Genomic DNA, 22,759 nt, shown 5'->3' on the forward strand with positions numbered 1-22,759 from the left:
ATATAGAGAGAGTATATTTATAATATACTCTATAATATACTACACATACAAGTACATCAACAGTAACATAGTCATTATCATTTTCAAGTAGTATGTACTATACATAACTGTACATGCTATACTTTTACATGATTGGCAGTGCAATAGGTTTCATTATACCAGCATCACCACGAACTTGTACGTGATGTTAGCTATGATGTTACAACAGCTATGATGTCACTAGGCGACAGGAATTTTTCAGCTCCATTTATTTTCCCAGTTTGAAGGCTGATAGGTAAGAGAAAGGTGTGTACCTAGGGAAGAAGTCCTGTGACTGGTGTATGCATAAGAGGCCCTAATGGTTTGGTCAACATAGTTTTGGTGACTTTCCTGTGGCTTTAAGCCTTAGAGGCACAGAAACTTGATTCTTAGCACACCGAACCTAATACAGCTAAGAATGCTGATTTATTAGTTGTCAGGGGAATATAAAGCAAATAGTTACTGTGAAAACACAGTTACTAAGGGCACCAGACATTCTGGCCATCACATTTTCTTCCTGTAGGCACATCCTGCGGAAGCTATTTGATATGCAAAAGGCTGCTCAATAAACAGGGGAGCGAGTTGTAAAATTCCAGGGTTTGCTGGCATCTGGTTAAGGGAGTAGCTACGTCCATGCGTGCCATCTAGAAGCAGACAGCTGGGCTTGTGGATCAGCTCACTCTGGTTTCTGGGTGGTGTTTAGATCCATTATGGGTTGACATAATGGACAGCCATATTCCCAAAGGCATCCTTCAACTAACAACAGAATCATTACTTTATAGACTTACAATTATTAGGTAGATGAAAATTTTTGAAATCCAAATTTTATGAGAGGCAGATATATTTCAGTTATGTATGCTCTTTTCTTTGCCAAAGGCAACCAGAGTCCTAGAAAAGGAAGATTAAATTACTGGGATATGAAGGATGGAAACAATTGCCTTTATTAGTACTAAACTTAAGAGCCACTTGGCTTATTTATCTTGTGGTTTAAAGATTGATTTTTCCCCTTGGGCCTAGGAGGGACACAAAATTCATAACTCTCCTTGCTGTAGGGGAAAATTAAACTTCCAAAAGATGCCAGCAACCTGAATACCCCAAAATTTTCTGTTGGCAGGATTCATCCTTCTTCCTGTAGCCTTATCATCAGAACTCCAGAAAAGCCTTTCCAGATGTTGTGTACCACCAGAGTTCCTGTTTAGGGATTTCCACTATTACTGAGCTCTTGAGTCTTTGCTGCTACTTCCCCTTTCACCAGCCTGCTACCTCAGAGTTCCCAAATGGTAGAATTTAGGCAAATTGATCAAGTAGGCCTAGAGCCAGTGTTCATTAAATATTATTAGATAATTAAATAAAAGTTGCCTTTAACATTTTGTATCTCCTTTTTCATGTCATTTTTCTTCTTTTCCGGGACTCCCCTCTGTACTGTCTAAGGTCTTGGTCATTTCTCTGTTTTCTGCAATGCCTCTCCTTATAGTGAACCATACCTTATTATGGGGTGAGGTGGAGCTTTCAACAGGTACTGAACCTAGAGACGACTGACTTGATAGTCTGTAACTAGCATGTGTATGGCAAACTCTTACTGACTTAAAGATTTACCTGCTAGCTGTTCTTTTCTAAAAAAAAAAAAAAAATGAAAGATTCCTAGAGATGTCTCTGCTTAACCCAAAGGAATGACTCTCTAATGGTGGGGATTTCAGGCACTCTGGGAGATACTTTTGAGTATGGTTGTAATGAGTATTTTGTCTTTTGCTTACCTAGCATCCAAGGCCAGGACTAGGGTGAGATGAGTGAGGAGGCTAGGGTACAAAATTTGAGAAGGTGCTCACTTTCAAAACTCACCCTGCATGAACCTGAAAATGGATGTCATCTTAAATTTTTGTTTTTCTGTTGCCTCACTGGCCTCCTCTAGTTCTGGCCCTGTAGCATCCATTTCCCTTTCTAATAATTATATCTTTGGTAAACACTCTTGCACAGTCTCCATCCTTGTGTTCAGATTGAATTGGCAGCACTCCTGGGGTCCCAGCAGCAGGCACCTGACTTAGGCCTGGCCAATCAAAGCACAGAGCCTGCCCACAGTGATTGGTTCAGTGATGACATGTGACCTGAGCTGGGCCAATAGAGATCTTTCCTGGAACAACCTGGAAAGCAACACACTCTTTACAGAGGGTAGTTGGACTGCTAGAATGTAAACCTGGCTCACCATGAGGAGAAAATGAGCCTGAGGAAGAAACCGTTTCAGGGAAAAGGAAAACAAAGAGATGGGAAGAGACAGAGTTCTAAAATTGTTAGAGCTCCAGATCTGAAGAGGGCTTTCTACCCTGGGCTTTTTAGTTTACATGAGTCAGTAAGTGGGTGTCTATTGTTTGTATAGTCCTGACTAATAAAATGGGACTGGGTAGGATGAGAAGGGCACCTCTCCGGCCATGCCTCTGTGATGGTAATGCCTGCTAAGGTGGCCTCATCACAACATGCAATCAGAATGAGGATGGCATTTGTTGTTCACACACACACACACACAAAACTTTCTGAGTTTTCTTGTAGTAGATTTGGGACTTGGATAAATAACCAATTTCTATGGTTGAAGCTTCTCAGCTACTTCCCAGTACATTTGGAAATTTAATTTCTTGTCTCAGCAAACTTCTTTTTCTACTTCTCTCGTACTCTACCGGGGGTGGGCAGATAGAACCCCTTTCCACCATTCCCCTGTCCTGTGAAACAGCACAGGGTATAATAAACCAGGCCAATGACCTGGTTTTAGCCAATTTCTAGGATTCCTGTCAACACAGACCAGGAAGCAAAACCAAACATTTTGCCACCCACTTGTACCCAAAAAAAGTACTGGTGGGAAAATATGTTAGACACTGATGATATTGTAGTCTGGGCTAGGAATGATGTCAGGAATGACAATAAAGAATTTTAAAATAAGACATACCCTAAAGAACCTGACTGTAAGTTCAAGACAAGGTAAAAGTAGAAGAGTTAAGTGTGTGAGATAAGTGAATAATATTTCAAAAAGTCACTGACAAAGTCTAGAGGTGAGAGACAGCTGCAGCTAGCTACTTTGGGAAATTGAAAATGGACAAGAATCCCTGTCCTCTTCATCTAGGTTTCTGACTCCCTGGGTCATAAAATTTGTGTTAATTTTGGAGGCTCCTGGGGCACTGGCAGGGCTATGGACTGAGGATCACTAGAAGAAATCTGGAGGTGTTCCAAGCCACACCTGCTGACCTCAGGGAGGTCACTTAATTATGATATCAAAGAATAAGATGCGCAAAATCTTAATAGTTTCAAGAGGTGGGGAAACATTTGAACTATTTTTGATAAATACAGCTGTTATAACAGATGTTCTTTCAGTAATTCAAAAACTGAAGATGTCACCCCAGCCTCCTGGTACATACGGTGATATATCAAGCTGCTGGCAGAGCTATGACTCAACAGTTGAGTGGTAGTTACTGTTAGTACTGGAAGTATTATTGGTAAAGGCAATTTCAGTCCAGCCAATCTGTGCCTAGTGCCAGTAAGGGAAGGTTAGTTAAATTTTCACATACTAAAGAGAAGATAAAAATAAATTAAAAAACCCAGAGTGAATGTAGTCCTGTTTGCTTTCGAATGGAATTAGTAGTGAATATAGTGTAAAACAGATTATCAGAGGAAAAGCAAAAGTTAAGAATAGTGAAAGTATTAGGCAATTTTTCCTGCATATTTTTGGTTGTAAAGATCAATTATTTGCTAAGAGTTATTTTCTTTCCTGAGATTGCCTTAAAGATAGCTATAAAATTTTTGCTATTATGCTGGTAGTATTAAATATAGATGATTCTGTAGTATCAAACATAGGTGATTTATTTTATATTCACAGGTTATTTGCCAAAGAATTGATTTTACTATAGGTTGTTTCCAGTTATGTAAAACTTCATTTTAAAGAATTAATTTATATTTAAAGAATTAATGCAAAATTAAAGATATGAAAGAGGTATGTTGAAAAGCTTTTTTCCCCAATCATTGAGTTTCATGTTGATTTATGGGCTCCTTTAATAGACAGACTATGCATATCAAAGCATATATATTAAAAATTACAAGTGGCAGCCTACTAGGTACATTCTTCTACATCTTTTTTTCACTTAATGTAACTTAGAGATCATTTGTAATAGACAGTCAAGGCAGTCTTATTTCAAATTGCACATACTCAAGCCTATCTCCTTTCACTTGCTCCCCTTTACTTTGCCATAGTTTATTTCCAAGCACTGATTACTTTCTAACATACTGTAATTTATTTATTTATTGTGTTTATTGTTTTGTTTTTCCCCCTGAACTCAAGAGCTATGAGGAGAGAGATTTTTTTGTGTGTAATTTGTGCCCTGCTGTATATGTAACATTTAGAATGGTAGACGGTACATGGGAGGGTCTCAATAGATATTTCCAAATAAATGAGTCAATTAATGGTTTGAAGGGAAAATGATGGACCAATATAAACTTATAATAGAAGTATGCACAGATTTAAGATCTTGGAAACGATTCAAGTCTAAAATGTATTGGTAAGGTTAAACCTGTACTTCATGAGCTAAAGCAGAATGCTTAAGTAACCGCTTCTACTGATTTCCAAACATTTTTGTGCTAAAATTCTTCAGAAAAGGCCAAGTGCCTCTGGCTACTTCATCTCTTGCTATTCCCAGGGTTCTGCTTTTTTTTTTTTGACTCCTTTTTTCATCTATAACATTTTCATTTAATTACTTCTTTCCTAACTCCGTATCTCCGATGTCTGTAATAGCATTGTGTGAAAATATAATAGAGTTCCTCGGCCTTTTTTCTGAAAGTCTCTCTGCTGTTAGATATTGCTTACTAAGTCCCAGGAGTCAGCATTTGTAAACAGGCTGTGGAAGAATATCCGGCATTCATTATACAGAAGGAATTGGAGACTTCTCTCCTCACGTTACAGAACTGTACAGCAGCCACTGAAAGAGTTTTGATGCTTCAGAACTGTCATCTCTTTTTTTGGTGTAATGACTACAGGAAAAAAAGGATGTGGATATGTGCTATCAATAGGTGTAAGTAAAAAAAATTTTAGCAGTTAAAAAAAGAACTACAGAAAAATGAAATAAATGGCTTACTCTACTGGTCCCCTTTAGATATCTACTTTAGCTGGGCTGGTGGCTATTTGGGCATCATGAAGCCTCCCTTTTCTGAACAATAAGACTGCAAGTATTAGTTGGTCTACCCAGTTCAGATACCATTTTTCTTTTGTACTACATTAAGAATTTTTTCTTCAATTATCTTAGGACTATGTAAAGATAAAAGCATTAGTTTAGAATTGGCTGAATACCACTAGATGAACTATGAATATAAGTTATTTAAAACTCACAAAGAATTAATTTAAGCATAAATATAGACAAAACATCTTAAATGATTCAGTCATAGTGCTACTGTGGGTAGAGTGATAGCTTATTTCACTAGAGAACTGGGAACACCCTTAGGCAGTGGTGGCTACGGGGACATCCGTATTCATTCTGTTTTTACATCCCTTCAGTGGCCCACACCCTTCAATGCCAGCCTGGGCACATCTCATTTCAGAGTTGATTGCCAGGAATTCCTAGTTTATGTCTATAATTTCTCAAAGTTAAGTACATAAAATTATTTAACTTTCTGTCTCAGTCACACAGACTGCACCAATTCTGCACATGTAAGAATAACATCTGTTTTTATTCTGTAGCTACATATACTCCCTTTGTTTTTTGTACAGATCTTCAAATGCCAGTAATTAATGATGTGCAGTTTTTAAAAAAATAGAATTATCTACTAATACTGTCTTCAAGTTAAACACGCATCATGCTTTGTGTTGCCTTGGATCGTCCTTTAGTAAAAGTTTCCGTAGCTAGAATGTGTGGGATTTTAGGAATCTTTGGTGTAGTAGGTTGAATTGTGTCCCTCAAAGAGAAGTGTCCTAGTCGTAACCCCTGGTACCAGGGGGTTAGGACTTTATTTGGAAATAAGGTCTTTACAGATGTAATTAGTTAAAGGTCTTGAGATGAAATCCTTCTGCATTGAGAGTGGCCCTAAATCCAGTGACTGGTGTCCTTTTAAGAGAAAGGACAGGGAAATTTGAGATACAGAGACAGAGAAAGACACATGAAGACAGAGTCAGAGATTGTAGTTACACAGCCCCAACACAAAGAATGACAAGGGTTGCCGGCAGCCACCAAAGGTAGGAGAGAGGCATGGAACAGATTTCCCTCAGAGCCTCTAGAGAGGGAACCAGCCCTGCTGGCATCTTGATTTTGAACTTCTGGCCTCTAAAACTGTGAGAGGATACATTTTTGTTGTTGTAAGCCACCAATTTTTTGGTACTTTGTTACAATAGCTCTAGGAAATGAACACACTTTGTTTTAGGAGAGAAAATAATAAGTTCCGGCATGAGTTAATGCCATGAAGATTCTCTCTTGTTACTGACCATTGCTTCCTCTATGGTGGTTTCCTGTTTCATATATCATCAAAAGTCAGCTCTGGCTGTGTTAAGGGGCATTTCTCCAACCTTTGTAGTAAAAACAACCCAATACCAACAACAATCAACTAAAGAAAGAGAAATCTGTACTTCTGTGGTTTTGCTTTTGTTAGTATTCTAACAAACAATGACCAATTTAGGATTTGGTGATACTAAAATCTTTGTTTTTGTAGAATCTTGGGTCTTCTAGAGAAGTTTTAATCAAAATATTACAGAAAGGAAACATACTTAGCAACATGATTTTTGATTCTCAAGATTCCATTTGTACCTTGTGGGTTTTCAGGACATAGTTATCCCACATGTTCTGCTGGGATAACTCAAGGGACTCCACTATACTCATTCCTTTCCAGGGTCCTTCTGGGAGCCACTTCAGTGGTAAAATGGAGTTATTGGATGCAACTTCTCGGAGTGTATCAGAGATTCTCCACATTCATGGACTTTAATCTTCCCCTTGCCAGCTGAGGCTATACTTTTATTTCTGTGTTCTCTGAATAGTCAGTGAAGTCTTAATAGTCCTAAAAATTAAAAACTTGTGTTCATTTATTTAGTAATCAAAGTTGGTGAACACTAATTATAGTTGTAGTTTTTATAAAAGGTACAACCAAGAGTTCTTAATCTGGAGATGTGGAGGAATCTTTATTAAGCTTAAACTGAAACTGTGATTGGGATGAGGAACCTGTAGTCTTCTGATTTCAAGATTCTTTTTTTAAGCACCAAAGGAGGCAAGAGAAGCTTCATCTTTCTCTGCTGCACCCCTTTTAATAAAAGGATTTGTTCTGTAAAATTTGGATTCAGTCAAAAGGTGACACTTGAGGACCTAGAAGAACCCATGTGGCCTTAAGGCTGCAGGTTCTGGAGTACTACATTGTATTATTATATACCCGTGACTCCGTCACAGTAGAAATTCTTGATGTTTTTGTATTTCATCACATGTTACAGCTATTAGTTATTTTAAAATAGTCATGCTAATTACCATATTAAAATTATAGTAATTATTTCCACTACCAATCTCATTTAATATGTTCATAACTTGCATATTACTATTTCACAAACATTTACTGTTTTGATAGCTGTATTTAAATTGCTTCTCAATTACAGTCCAATTTCTGTTGCTTTTGCAAAACTATTTTATTTTATGCACTTCTAAATATTATTCTGGGGAGTCCATAGGCTGAAGCTGAAGAGGTACATGCACAGACAAATTTAAGAACTTCTGTGTTAGCTCTTAGAAAGAAAGACAACTAAGATCTGAGGCTAGTAAATCATTTGCTACTTCAGAAAACTGGGTCATTTAGCATATTTCCTTTCAAGGGTATAGATTAGTAACAGTAAGTAACATTGCAATTTTCCAAAACAATCCAAGATTTTTAAAAAATTACATTACAGTTTATTTACGTTAGTGTAACAACTCTTTTGCTATCACATTGAGCAAAACTTATTAAGTTTTCTGCCAAACGGAGCAGCAGGTTACAATCAGCAGTCACTGGCAGCTCTCAATTTTGGTTTTGAATGTGAAAATCTTTACTCTTCCTTGCTCATATATTGACCTACCTTATCTGATTTGTCACTGGAAATGGAAAGAAGCGAGCTACTGTCAGAGTGTTAGTGCTTGAAGACACAAAGTTATTTTATAGGAGAACAGTGGCAATAGAGAAAGGAAGGTCATGTAGAAAGGGTATCATGGAATTTCCTTTATCGAAATGAAAATGCTCTTTGTTTATATTACTGTGCTTTTCATAAGGGCAAATTATTCTGCTGATGGTATGGCTTTCTGAGTATATGGGTGTGGCCAAATTAACTCTAATATGTTAGTTGTATAATTGCATTCCTCTTCTCTGATGTTCAAGGCAAGCCGAGCTTATTGTTATTTTTGGCTCTCTGTAGGGCTAATGGCTGTAGAATGCTCTTTCTTTTCTGAATTAATTTTTAAAAATCATCAGTAACAAGAATATCTATGTATATATTTACACATAAATATTTGAGTAGCAGAATCATTTATTCATTCAACAGTGTTAAGTGCTGTGTGCTAGGTCTGTGCTGTGGATTGTGATGTTACATGCTAACATCATCATCCTTCTCAATAGATCTGTTTTGCAACTTTACAGGGAGGATGGAAGACATCGTGCATTCTTAACTATCTTGCTATCCAAATGAGATTTTCTTCCTTGGGATCACTTGTGCTTTTTGTCTCCTCCAGGATCTTGTTTCTACCAATTTCACTCTCTTTTATACATTTTCAGTCTCAGGGTTCATTGATCCTTCCTCCCCAGTTCCCCATGGCCATAGTTGGGTCTCCTGATCAGGCCTCCCTTCTCTGCTTCTCCTCTCCAAACTCACTTGGTCCTAACCACTTAATACAAAGACCTTTGTAATCTGATAGTCCCTCTCATCAAGCTACTGAAAATACTGTCACTTTTTAATTGTGAATGTTGGTGGCTATTCTCAAATTCTCATTTCTCCTGACCTTTCTAAGGTGTTTAAAACTGTTGATCACCATGACTCCCCCCAAACTCCTTAATATTGCTAGGTAGATACTTAGGATCTCCTGCTCTTCTCAGGACATGAATTCCCTGTTTTGGTGCTGTTTCTGGCAATTGCCCCATCTGGGAAGGAGGATAAGGGTGGGCACTCCATTTTGGTGCCGCCCCACCCTTACTCCTATCCCCATCCTGAGCAACTGCTACACCTGGGAAGGAGGGCATGCTTTATCAATCTGGAAATTCCCCAGCCCAGGCATGCTAGCATTTAGAAAGTGACCCAGAGTAACCTAAGGGTAATTATTATGCCATTAGCTTGAATCCGCATTGTGGTTCACTCTCCCCCAAGGTGGACTTTCTTAGAGGGAGCTGGCCTGTGCGGATGGAATTTTGAGGACATCTGTTGATCCTTTGGTAATATCCCATACCTCCAGAGAAAGCACATGTTCACATTCCCTCCCTCCCTCCCTCCTTCCCTCTCTCTCTCTCTCTCTCTCTCTCTTTCTCACAAACTCTCTGTATCTTGGTGTCCCAAAGTCCTCCTTTAGAAAATCTTATTTTCTGTCTTGCTTAGTGCATTCTTTTGGCCTATTAATAGGACCTAAGTGGAGGTATTGTATGGGTCCGACCCCTGGCTGGGCATAGGGATGAGGGGAGAGCAGTTCACAGACAAAGGAGAGGAGGTTAATTGTCCATGGACTAAGAGGAGTTCCCAAAATGGGCTCAATCAGAACTAGGACTCCATAGTGGGGTGATATAAAAGAGCTGGCTCACCCACTTACTAGCCATATGGCTTGGGGTAAATGACTAATCTTGACTAATACTTCATAGGGTTACTAGGGGAATTGCATGAGATGATATTAAAATAGGCTGTGTAAATTGAAAAGAACTATGCAATAGATGTTTATTGTTATTGTTGACATACTTGGTAAGAATAGCAGGAAACCTCTGAGAACCTGGGAATGAGGGAATTAAAATTTTTTTCTTTATAGATAAACTATAAAATTAGTCCTTACAAAGGGCTGGAAGTCTCTTAGGCCAGCAAGAGGAGCTCTAATATTTTTGTATATATTAACTTATCTAATGAGTGAATACATGAGTAAGGGGGTGAGTCAGACTGAAATTTTGATTGATTGATGATAGATTCAATCAATCATAATTCCAATGCTACTGCCTCTAAGAACTCTGTGATTATTTAATCAACAGTAGCTTCTGCTTCTGAACTCCTATATAATTTATTAAACTCCTTGTCCAACTGTCATACTGGAAAATGTCATTAGCAGGCTTAGATTGACAGAAAAACAAGACGTAGGTACTCTTTGAATAAATCAAACATGTTTTACTTATATTAAGAATGCAGTAGAGAGTACAGTTTGAATAAATGGTAGCAAGGTCACCAGCATCATCTAGGACAAAGATGCATGCTGCCTAAGACTCCATCTAGCTAGGGCTTACACAATTGTGAGGGCAGATTGCAAGTCCTTCTGGAAGTGCAAAATCTGTCCTCCTCCATGCCCAGTGTTTATGCATAAAGTATAGGAGAAGTCCTGTATGTTATTTAACCTGGATATGTGCTGTATATTCCTCCACTTGGCCCAGCTATACCTCATCAATCTCAGAATTATCTAATGAAAAAATATTTGTGGCAGTACATTCAGTTCTCATCCATTATTCTCAGACTCTTGAGGCTAGTTCAGCTGATCCAACCACATTCCTGAACTCAGAGCTGTAGAAGTAGAACATGCATCAGTTTCCCAGAATTCTTTGGATTCATGAAAAGAAGCCCTTTAAACCATCTAAACGATTCATCTCTAGAATTCTTAGAACATTAAAAAAAATAGAACCTTGTGATATTCATTTGTGTGTTATCCTACCTCCTCGATTATGAATTTATTGAAAGAAGGGATTGTATTTTATTTATATTTATGTCTTCCATGGGCACAAAGTCTTGTGTGTATGTGCAACAAGAAAGTTTATTAACACGTGACTCTTTATTATTGTCATCCAAAACACAGGTACCTACTTCACTCTTTTTGCCTTCCCTATTTTCTGAAAACTCCCACTTGTTCTTTAAAAAAACTTTGATCAATTATCATCTTCTCTGTGACATCTTCTTGAAATTCTCCAAGAAGTTAGTCATCACCCCCCTCTCCACCCATGTCCCTGATAGCACTTTAGACATAGCTACAAGCACTGTTTTCACTATGTTGTAATGTATTCTCTGCTAGACTGTGAATTTATCTAAACCTAGGGCTTGCACCATGATATTCATTTTTGTGTTTCTTTCAAGTGGTAAGAAGCAGGGTATGGCATAGAATCTGTTAATCATAAATGTGCTTATTTAAGGACTGAATCTCTAGAATCCCACTTCCCATGGGTGCACAGTATAATGGAAACCATAGGTGGGTGTGGTTAGCATATCCTCTCTTATAGAAAAAGAACATAACATATTGGGTAAAAATATGGGCTCCAGAACTATATTCCTTGAGTTTAATTCTGTCTCTGTATGTGTGAATGGGGTAAGTTACTGTTCTCCGTGCCTCAGTTTCTTTGTCTATAAAATGGAACATTAATAGTACCTATCTCATAGAGTTGTATTAATATTAAATGAGATAATATTTGTAAGGTGCTTAAAGCAATTCCTGGCTCTTAATAGGTTCTTGGTAAATGTTGGCTATTATTATTAGAAAAGTTTTCAAAAAAAAAGTTTTCAATACATGCTACTGAATTTAGTAAATTGGAGGAAAAGAAAAGAATGGAATAAGGTATTTTGTCCCATTTTAATAATGGTTTTACTTATTTTTCTTTCCATTAATTCCTCGTATGTTTTTCCCCTTTTTTCCTTCCTCTTTTTACTTTTCTAATCTCATTCCTTTTCTTCTTCTTGAGTTGAATTGTAGGAGGTGTCAGTGATAATCAGAGTCAGGATTGGGAGTTGGAAAACCATTAGTTTTTGAAAGTCACTAGATTAAGCAGAGTAGACTGTAATAATGATAAAAATTTGATATGAGTCACTTGGAAAGGTTTCCTGGATGTGGGCCTAAAAAGTTTCAGGAGTAGTATTCAAAGCTGAAAGGAATATGAGTTGGCCAACATATGAAATGCACTTGCTATCTTTTACTCTTCTTAGCTATTTCATAGTTCTTTTTTAAATGCAAATAAAATGCCACTAACATTTTGGATAAGCCATACTTCCTTGTTTATAAAAAGATTTAGGGCTCCAAGGTTTATGTTTCCTTACTTATAAAAAAGGTTTAAACTTCAAAGTGTACCCGTGTAAATCTTTTTCATCTTTTGATAATTAATTTCCAAATCTTTTTTGTCAAGTTTTTTTGAAAAAATCTTATAATTTGGTCATTGGTAGTTATATGAAATATGATCTAGACAGGGCTGTTTGCATTGCTTTGTCCTTGAAATTCTAGGTGTATTTGATGTCTCTCTTCCACTCCTTGTAAGTACAGTGGTTATATACTACAGAGCAGAAGTACAGAATTCTTGATTGAAAACTTTATTTGCTGTTTTTGTGTAGAAATTCATTTTGGTACTGGAAATGGTACAGTATCTGTTATGGTATCACAAAATATGCTTTATTTAATGTCTTTAGCTTAATCAGATAAGTTCATTATTAAAAACAGGTATTTGCATAGTCTGTCTTACATTTTAAATGTATTTTCTCATCCTTTATGTAATACTGTGTTTCCTGTATTATCAATTGTTTGGGAAATCAAGAGGGCTGGGATAGGGTATGAGGGTGACTATCATACTAATATGTTTGAGTGAGGTAGATATCAAGTCTAGAATTAAGACAGATGTTAAATGCATTATTCCAGCACTGGGGGAAAAAAGCCTAAAGTTAAAAGATTTTTAGAAATAAAGCTTACATAACTTACTCCATTCTTAGTAAGTAGAATATTTGGTTTGGGTAGTAAGATGAGCATGAGAGAGAAGCATATATACTATAGTAACTGGAAGCTACAAAAAAGCTATCCAGAAATAGACTGGAAATGGTTTCTGATGACACATTAGCCACAAAGGTGAAGCTTGAATGGCTTATAAGGCCATCAAAATTCAAAAGTAAAAGAGCATACTTATTTACAGTGTTCTTTTACTAAAGATGCTGAACAGGATGCCTCCCAAGGTCAGTGAGAAACATGTTAAATGAACTGCTCTCTTGGTTTTATTCAAGGCCTTGCTGAAAAACTATGCCTCATTTAATGGAGGCACCCAGATAAAATGTCCTTGTTTTCTTTAGTGTTCAACGTGCAGCCAAGCAGAAATTGTTGAGCAAGTCTTCCATTTTCATATTTTCTGAAACAGCATATTTGTGTAATTCTTTGAAGATATTTTTATTATTAATACTTATGACGACTCAGTTTGAGTAAGTCAATAGGTTTCTGCCACAAAGTTTGTTAATATGTCAACTCTGGGATTAGTAAAAATATCAATCTTTTACAGATACATGTTTATTATTGAGAACTTTCCCAGTGGCTAGGTGGTAGGATGCATGGAAAATTTTGATTAAATAAGAGATTAAGAGGAGTATTTCTATTTCCTCTGGTTATTCCCCATAATCACAAAAATTAGGAAGTCGTGATGAATGACAGATTCGAAGATCTAAATAACTAAATTTTACTTGACAAACTATAAAATGTAATATCTGCTCTTGATTTTTTTCTTTCTTGGTTTAGGTGAGCGGGTAAGGAGGGGAAAGGTCTAAATGCAAAAGAACTCCTATTTAATATTTTCTTTTCCAATTTATTTTTAAATTGTAGTAAATATAACATTAAATTTTCTACCTTAATCATTTTTAAGTATACAGATGAGTGGCATTACATACATTCACATCATTGTATAACCATCACCACCATCTATCTCCAGAACTCTTATTTAATATTGTGAGGTGAAACTCTCCTGTCTCTAGTTCAACTTACCAAGTATGAAAATCAAAGAGTAGCACTACCTTAAGGAATATTAAAAATAAGTAGAATTTAGTGACATATAATTGGCATGAGTAGAAAGAGATGAAAAGGCAAATGGACTGTGTTTCAAGTGATTTTGTGATATAAGGACCATTTATCTAAAACTATACTTCATTTGGCCTGGTATCTGATGTTTCTACAAAGTTTCAGTTCCTCAAACTTTGTTATGTGTTCAGTTGTCAAGGGTTAAATTAGCTGTACTGTGTGCCGCTTTGGCCACAAATTGGATGAAAGGACAGAGGTCATTATTTCAGTTCTGGGGCTTGCAGCTCCCAGAGGTTAATGACCCCTTCTTGGTACAACCTCATGCCTCTCATGTCCACAACAGACAGAAGAACTTTAGGTCATAGAGTGGGCTTTATTTTCCCAGGCACAAACATTCATTCCCCATGCCTTGCATGTTCAGAGAAGTGCTGAGAAGGGTGAGTAGCTGACACCAGGACCAGAGATCAGTGTAGTCTGACAAAGTTGGGAATCTGCAAGAAGATCTGGAAGAGTCACTGTTTCCCTTCATACTGAGGGAGAGCTTGACCCTGGTACAACAGGGCAGAACTGGGCTGAAGAGTGGCCAGAAATGGGAAGAGCAGATATTTTCCCCATATAATTGTCTCATTGTAGAAAGGGTTGTATAGTATTTTTGAAACCATAGGTCATGATGGTGAAATTAATAGTAGATTACTACAAACATTTTAATGAATTGATACAGAAGAGAATAGGAAATATTACAATGATTGCTGCTTCATGAAGCTTTTTTAGTTGTGTAATGTGTGTTTACTTTGTTTATGTGTGTATTATAAATGGGTATCTGTGTGCAATGGAACATTTATTTTTTTTTTCTTTTATTTCAGCATATTATGGGGGTACAGATGTTTAGGTTACGTATGTTGCCCTTGGTCCCCCCGCACCAAGTCCGAGTTTCAAATATGTCCATCCGGAACATTTATTTTTTTAACAAGTGTCATTGAGAAATAAATTTGAATCCACTGAGGTCAGAACCACTTCTAATTTTTATAAAGTCTAATTTCCTCAAGGCATTATGTAACATCTGGGCATAATTAAATCATACCTGTAAACTTTTGTTTTTGCTGACTTCTGTTTTCAGATAATTCTTGTTAACTCAAATGAATAGAGCACTATTAACTTATATTAGTATTTGGGAATGGTAATTCACTACTAAAAATAGCTAATATTCCCCATATTGCCCAGTATTGTTCTAAGAATATTATATGTATTATTGATCCTTTCCATTCTTTGCGATAGGAAGCAGTATCATCCTCATTTTATGGATGGGAAAATGGAGGCCTTGTGAGCTTAAGTAAATTGTCCAAGCTCCCATAGCTGGTACATGGCCAGCCAGGTTCCAACCCAGGCATCTGACTTCAGAGTCCATGACCTTGACCACTACACTATACCACTGCTCACTATACTAAACAAAAATATTTTGTAAACACAGAAAATTACATTTTTTTTTTTTTTGAGACAGATCTCACTGTGTTGCCCGGGCTAGAGTGCCGTGGCGTCAGCCTAGCTCACAGCAGCCTCAAACTCCTGGGCTCAAGCGATCCTCCTGCCTCAGCCTCCCAAGTAGCTGGGACTACAGGCATGAGCCACCGTGCCCGGCTAATTTTTTTCTATATATTTTTAGTTGTCCAATTAATTTCTTTCTATTTTTAGTAGAGACGGGGTCTCGCTCTTGCTCAGGCTGGTTTCGAACTCCTGAGCTCAAACAATCCGCCTGCCTCGGCCTCCCAGAGTGCTAGGATTACAGGCTTGAGCCACCGCGCCCGGCCAAAATTACATTTTAATGTCACATTATGGACTTGAGTCTTTGATAACACCTGGTTGAAGTGATTGAAATAATGTTATCTCTACTCTTTTCTGATACTTCCATTTCAGAAAATTTTTGCCTTGTTCCTTAATCATTGGTGTGGTTGAAAGATGTAGTGTGACACTGTCCAAAACTGGGTTAGCTTATTCCCCTGCGTGTGAAGAGGAGCAGTCCCATGGACGTCACATGGAGTTTACTGAACAGGTTGACTTTTAGTTTGAGTTCTCAGTTAGATGTTTCCTATTGATAGGCAGCTGCTTAACGTGGCCCAGAGAGTGACTATGCCATTCTTTTAACTAGAAAACCGGTAAGGGCTATTGAATGCTACTTTTTAGGCATTTCTCAATTTCCTTTGGATTTTTTCCTAGATAGCAAAAATAGAAAACTGAGGTTGTATTGTAATTAGATTACCAGAGAGCAGAAAATTTACCAGGTAAAACTGCAAAGAAATACTAGTTGTTTTTGATATCATGGCAATACGATGGCGGTGTCTGTGTGTGTTAAAGAACATGCAAGCTTGGGATAGGGAGGAATAAAAGAAAGGAAGATACATTTGTAGGATACATATATTCATAAACTTGCAGATATAATAATTTTATTAATCCTTTAATATCAATTTTAAATGTTATATGGGTCAACATTTTCCAAATGATTCTTCTCACAAACTCTTTCTTTGATGATTATGTGACTCTAATAATGTAACTCGTAAAATATTTATCACTGTACATCAAAAATTAAGGTAGTGATCAATACTTTAAATGCTTCTAAAACCTATTCTGCCACCTCACGAAGAGCACTGTTTACTAGAAGTACATTCTTCTTGATTATTTATTCTACCAGCATCTTTCTCTAGAGAACTTTTGCATTTGTTTGACGTATGACTTTGGTACTATTAATATTACTTTGACTTCCCATTGTAGCCCTCTGACACTGCTTCATTGTAAGAGTAGTTGTTATTTATTATCATTTCAAGGTGGCAAGATAGAACTATATCTCTAAGAAGTATCACACAAATTATTCTCTGTCATTACAACAAATACCTGCTTTCCTTTTCAATCTTCCACTGCACACAAAGTGCATTTTCTTTATCATATAGTTTCAAAATATATGTCATTTTTATTAAAAGGTAACATGCAATATAACTGATTTTGGAGTAAAGGTATAAAGGCAATAAAATAAAAATTTTATGTAATTAAAAAACTTAGGGCAACCTAATAATATTTGGTATATCTCCTCCCAAAATTTTTTGTTTGAGTAAAAATGCACACTTATTTTAAACTAAATTGGCATTATACCATATTAAAAAAAAGAATATACTTTAAATTTAAAACTACACCATAATTACTTTTCAAAACCTCTAAATATTTTAAAATCATGTAATGGTTTCATTGTATCTCCCTGCATGGATGTTCATGGCTTGTTTTACTCAGCCCCTACTGATAGACATTTATGTCATTTCCAAATGTTCGTGATTATGATTACATATAATGTCAATATCCTTGTAACTGAATTTTTCTGCGTATTTGTGATTATTGTCCTTAGTCTAAATTCCCAGAAATAAAATTTTGGGTAAAATAGTAGTACATTTTTGAGGCTTTTGATATATTTTTCTTTTGAAGAGCTTACCTATTTTTACACTCTGAAGTGTATTTTTTATATTAATATTTTTGTTCTTGGCAACATGAATTTTATATTCAACTGACAACTAGTATGATACCTGACTACCAAGTAAAATATAAGAATCTATCTATGTATCTACTATCTATTTTTCTGAGGAAGTACATTAAGAAAACATATAATCCATTTATCCTGACATATTATACTTCAGAAAAGAAAGCTGATATTTGGCGGTGGTGCGATTCCATCTCTCAGCAACATTTCTCCATCTAAGCCTCTTGTAACTTTACTTGTTCCTCCGCCCATATCAGTGGGCTTGGTAAGAAAGGCAGGAAAGGCATCTGCATGAATATCTCAGAATGTGTTGTACTCAGCCATGTTTGTTTAGAGGTCATACTGCAGTTTAATTCACCGTTGCTATGTAAATCAGAAGGATGGTTGTACTACTGCTTTGGCTGATTCTTTGCAAACACTTGAGTTTTTTTTCCAGCATATTATGGGGGTACGGATGTTTAGGTTACGTATCTTGCCCTTGTTCCCCCCCACCAAGTCCGAGCTTTAAGCATGTCCATCCCCCAGATGGTGCGCATCGCACTCTTTGTGTATGCATATACCCATCCCTTCCTACCCCCTTCCCCCTCCTCCCTGCCTGACATCCAGTAAATGTTATTCTCATATGTACACTTATGTGTTGATCAGTTAATACCAATTTGATGGTGAGTACATGTGTACTAAGTGAAGTATCCCAAGAATCGAAAAACACTTGGGTTTTAAAGAAGGTTAGAAGACTGTCAAACAAAATTCATGTTGTACGACATAAAATTTAATATATGAGAGCTTGATTTTTTTCCCTTTGAACCAAATGGAAACTATTTTGCAGGTGGAATGAGACTATAGAATAAGAAAAATTTGAAGACATACTTTTTTTTGTTTTGCCAGATATCAAAGCTAGAAGGGAATGTGCTTGTATGTGCACATGGAGTTATTGGAAAAGCCATTTAACACATTTAACAGGAAGGAAAAGGTCTGTAGGAGAATCCTTGTGTTTTCAGGGCAGACATTTCAACACAGCTAGCCAGTCTGACATCTTCTTTGCCTCCTTCCCAAATCTTTTCTCCCTTACTTGCGTGGGACTAGCCTTGTTAGTTCTCATTGCTGCCTTGCTCTCATTGCAACCATTAAAACCACCTGACTCTCTACTTCACAGAGAGTCTCTGCTTCCTAAAGGCTCAAAGTGCTCACTACCTGGTCCCACAGCAGGTATGTGCTGAAATGACATCAGAAGGGAGAGCTGCTCCCTTTGTGGGCCTCAGCCTGACAGGACTCTTCCCGTGAAGGATGTGCCTGCTGTTACTGTACAGCCTGAGAGGTGTGAGGGACGGAAGCAAAGTCATTCACAATCCTCAGTACACCGTCTTGATACTCTGCCTCCTAATGGAAGTATCTCATTGCTTAGATTTTAATCATTTCTTTATTCATCCAATTAATATTGCTTGAGCTTTCTATGTGACAGTCACTTCTAAATGGTGTGAACTCCATAATGAACAAAAATATACTGATTTGTGACCATAATGGAGATTATAGTCCAGTAGGGTGACAGATAATTAACAAATATGCAATATTTTATAATGTTATTAGGTATAACATGTAATGTTAGGTGGTGACAAGTTCCATGAAGAAAAGCTAAGTGGAATATAAGGATAGAGAGAGGGCAGGGCTAGTTTTCTAGATGGGATGTCAGGGAAGGCCCTTCTGAGGAGATGGCATTTGAGCAGAGGCCTGAAGGAAGAGAGAGAATAAGCCATATAGATATCTGTAGGACTTATTGATACCCTGATTGGGAAACTGTAAGTGCAAAGGCCCTGGGGTGGAGTGTGCTTGAGAAGAATAAAGAGGCCAGTATGTCTGGATGGAGTCAGTGAAGAGGAGAGTGGAAGGAGATGAGGTTAGAGATTGCCAAGAGTCAGCTGAGGAAGGAAATGCAGGGTTCGGCCAATTTAAAGACCGGATTGTATTTAAAGTGTGATGGGAAGCTACTGGAAGCTTTCAAGAAAGAAGTGACATGACCTGTTAAGAACCTTTTGTTGCTGTTGTAGATTTTGTTTTCTAATTTTTTGTTCATGGTCCTATCCTGTGGCATTGAGACAGGTGGACGTTTTTTCAAGTTTGCTTTTATCAATGTCAGCATGTGGGAGACAGTTTACACAGATAGATGTTCTCTCTCTGCCAAAGGCATAATTAAAATTTCTGGGGTTTTATATGAAATTTTACAGAGGACTTGGAGTAGTTATTTCTTTGAATTTCAGGTAATAGAATCCAACTGAGATTGCTTTAGCAAACCTCTTTGGGAAACTGATGGCATATGTTTCAGAATGCAAGGAAGAGGTACATGTTGGCCTTGGGAAGCAGGGTTGCTCCAGGGCTGTAGCAGTAGCCATTTGTGGTCTGTTTTTTGCAGTTTCACATTATTAAGACCAGTAGTCTCTCTCGGGCTCTTGATTCAAAAGGCCAAATGATAGGGAGAGAGAATGTGATTGGTCCAGTTTGATGCAGGGCTCCTCAAGGGAGCAATGACCAGAGAAACACAACTGCTCTGAGAAGACCTCTGTGGGTGATGTGCATGTTCCCAGTGACAAGGCTGTACAGATAACTGTGAACAGTTCGTGACTGCTCTGCGGCCTGTCACCAATATGCTTTGTGTGTGCACTTTGATGGATGGAGCCAGAGCCCCGAAGCCCGGGTGCCTGTGTGGTCGCCATGGCTCTGCTCTCTTTCTCTATGGAGAGTTGACATCCTAGGCATTTTGATTGCAGGCTCCCGACAGCAAGAGCCAATTTTATCCCATTTTGTATCTTCTCACACAAAATAGACAGCAGAGAATATTTTTGGTGTTTAATTTTGCTTTGGGCTCTGTACTTCATGATCCTGAAGCTGTCCTGCCACGATCTAAAATTACAGGTTCTATTTTATATTCTTAAAAGATTTGCTGATAACTTGGCAGGCAGATACAGTTTTATTGTGAAGAAATATTCCCCTGCTTTCACATGTACTGGTTGTGCCAAGAACATGGAATTTGGAGTCAGGAGATTGCATATGTCTGGTTCCTAGGAAACTCTGAGATGGAGATTTGTGAGCGGGAGGTTGGGGAGTGCTCTGGGGATCAGTACCTACAAGGGGTGAGGGAAGCAAGATTGGGCAGAGGAAGAAGTTGAACTATGATGCAATTGCAACAGAGGCTTCAGCCGATCCCAAAGGGATCTCTAGAACTTAGGAAGGCCTTTGAGAAAGTGTTACCCAGAGTGGAAGTTAGGGGGCCAGGCCTCTGTATCTTGCAGTGACCAGGCAGGGGAGGGTACCCAACTCTGGGGAGGGTGCACAACTCTGGGGAATGCAGCTCCCTTATGCCTAAGACAATGCCCTGAGAGGGATGCAGCTTTGAACTCTCAGCCCCCAATCCTACCAGGGCTGAGGGAATGAATGCTTTGCTCATGATTGGCAGGGTGGGGAGAGGAAGGGTCTGGTTTGTCTCCACAGCTCCTACTCCAAAGACTGAGATTTCCATTCCTGTACCATACTAGTCCATGAGGCCTGGGGCAAATCCCTTTCTGTGAATCATCATACCCTCATTTAAAAAGAATGAACAATCTACCTGTAAACCAATCTACCTGATTTTATAAATAGAATTACATAAACAGTGTTGGAAGTACTGTTTAAGTATACTTTCACTTATGTTATATTGTTTAGTTCTCTCTGTAACTCTGTGACTTATCTGTTTTAGGACAACTTTTTTGATGAGGGGACAGATTCTTGCAGAGCTGAAAGCAGTTTGCTTGAATTCATACATGAAAGACACATAGAAAATGCACTCCAGTTCTTCTGACCGTAAGTCCTTATTTTGACCAATTTGCTAGAGCTTCCTCTCAGGAACAGAAGTAACACTAACAGTATGGATATTAGTAATGACAAAGAGTGCCCAATTTATATGGTTGTGATGAGGATTGAATGAAAGATATTTGTAAATTCAGAGTTGCTAAAAACAGTGAGTCGATATAACTATTCTTCAAAATTGCTTTTTTCCATTAGTACGAGATGAGCATGGTTTAATCAGTCTTGTAAAGGGGAGGGTCAACTTTCAGGTTATCCAAACAGGCTTTGCATAAAGAGAAGCAGTCATATTGCAGGATATTTTTCTTAATCTTTTATGTAATTGGCCTAAGAAACAGATTTGTATTTTAAGATAGTTTCTTTTGCTTTGTGCTGTCTTTATTAGGTTTTTGACTACTTGGTAAAATTAAGTCATGCCTAATATAGGTCTGAGTTTTTTTTTTTTTTTCTCCTTTCTCTCTCTGAACTATGTTACTTTTTGTATTAGCTTTTGAAGTTTTTAAATTATCATGCTGGTTAAATAAATGAGCATTATTTCTCAATGAAAAAAAATGAGAGAGAAAATTTATATGGGATCCTGGAGTCTCTCAGATGACCTCTAAAAAATTTGGACCTCTCCAGTTCACTCTTTGAGAGCTTAAGAAATTCAGCTCTCAGATTCTGAGCTGCAGCTTACTCGATGCGGCTTGTGCTGTTTGGTAAGGAAATGAAAGAAATGGTGTCCTTCAGGGATAAAAATGAGACAAATCAGTGATGGTGATGGGAAGCCAAGTACTGGAGGGAGAGGGACACTTAAAGAACCCTCCAGCAACACCAGCAGGGCTCAGAGGCTCCGTGAGTCCAGGTCAGACTCTTAAATTGTCAAGTGACTTACAGCATAGATGTCCAGTTAGGTTCTGAACTTCATATGCTTTGACTGTCAGGGCCAATTTCTAAAAGGTGAGGAAGTCATGGCAAAGAACAAGCCAGTGGTATCTCTACCAATTTGACAAAATTTGACTTTACCTGTGAGGCTGCTTTTCCCAATGGCAAGTGAAGTGCTTTATATGACATGTAAAATCCAAAGGGCACAAAGCTGTTTGGGGCATGCATATGGTCACAGATACATTTTAAAGCATTTTGTAAATGATTCATATTCACGAACATTAATGCAAACTTAACAGCACTTTTAAAATTAAGTTGAAATAGGGTGTCTCGACATTATTGTGAAATCCTACTTTTAAACTTATCTCATAGCTACCTTGTTAGAAAATTGCATGTTTATTGAATTTTGACTTACTCTTCTTTCTGGAAAATAATCAAATGTTACTACTAGAATGTGTTATTTGACCAAAAGTGTATTACTCTGTAAAAGTCCAAAGTTCTGGGTTTTCCCATGTTTCATTTCCTCTTCTGGTTTCACTTAGTAAATTTTAGATTCCCCAGTGTACTGTTCAATAGAGGTCAATGGATTCTCATGTCA

The sequence above is a fragment of the Propithecus coquereli genome, unplaced genomic scaffold, assembly GCF_000956105.1.
Source record: "Propithecus coquereli isolate 6110/MARCELLA unplaced genomic scaffold, Pcoq_1.0 Scaffold199, whole genome shotgun sequence".
NCBI classification, from domain to species: domain Eukaryota; kingdom Metazoa; phylum Chordata; class Mammalia; order Primates; family Indriidae; genus Propithecus; species Propithecus coquereli.